The following is an 873-nucleotide window of genomic DNA, read 5'->3' on the forward strand; positions in this document are numbered from 1 at the left end:
GTGACCCCAGGTGTGACCCCAAATCCGAGCAATAAAGAGAAATTCTGCTGCCCTGGGGTTTGTTTGGATTTATTGGAATTTTGGGGGTTTGGGGATTTTTTTTGATTTTTTGGGATTTTTTGGGGTGGTTTTTGTGATTTTTTTGTGGGTTTGGGTTTTTTTTCCATTTTTGGGGTATTTTGGGGGGTTTTTGGGGCTCAGAGCTGCAGGAACTCGGCCACGAAGACCAGCAGCACCTTGGCCAGGTCCAGGGTTTTTTTTGAGATTTTTTGGGGATTTTTTTTGTGCTGGTTTTGGGTGGTTTTTTGGGATTTTTGGGTTTTTCCATTTTTGGCGGTTTTGGGTGGTTTTTTGGGGCTGTTTTGGGGGGTTTTGGGGCTCAGAGCTGCAGGAACTCGGCCACGAAGACCAGCAGCACCTTGGCCAGGTCCGGGGTTTTTTTGTGATTTTTTTGGGGTGTTTTTTTGGGGATTTTTGGGGGATTTTTGGGTTTTTCCATTTTTGGCGGTTTTGGGTGGTTTTTTTGGGGCTGTTTTCGGGGACTTTGGGGCTCAGAGCTGCAGGAACTCGGCCACGAAGACCAGCAGCACCTTGGCCAGGTCCGGGGTTTTTTTGTGATTTTTTTGGGGTGTTTTTTTGGGGATTTTTGGGGGATTTTTGGGTTTTTCCATTTTTGGCGTTTTTGGGTGGTTTTTTTGGGGCTGTTTTCGGGGACTTTGGGGCTCAGAGCTGCAGGAACTCGGCCACGAAGACCAGCAGCACCTTGGCCAGGTCGTGCACGGTCGGGGGGTCCAGGTTGGCCTCGGTGTCCCCCGGCGTGTGCCAGACCCGCGGGAACGGCGTCGGGATCACGTGCAGCACCGGGACCCCTGC

At 50.9% G+C, this 873-nt stretch overlaps 1 long non-coding RNA gene across 1 annotated transcript; it reads right to left on the reverse strand.

Moving 5' to 3' along the window:
• Positions 1-298: 298 nt before the first annotated feature.
• LOC120507902 lies at positions 299-848 on the reverse strand. Its single transcript, XR_005628872.1, has 2 exons — positions 763-848; positions 299-590 (listed from the first exon to the last, which is right to left on the reverse strand). It is a non-coding gene; the product is annotated as an uncharacterized LOC120507902 (long non-coding RNA).
• Positions 849-873: the final 25 nt, after the last annotated feature.

The sequence above is a fragment of the Passer montanus genome, unplaced genomic scaffold, assembly GCF_014805655.1.
Source record: "Passer montanus isolate IOZ18808 unplaced genomic scaffold, ASM1480565v1 scaffold4468, whole genome shotgun sequence".
NCBI classification, from domain to species: Eukaryota; Metazoa; Chordata; class Aves; order Passeriformes; family Passeridae; genus Passer; species Passer montanus.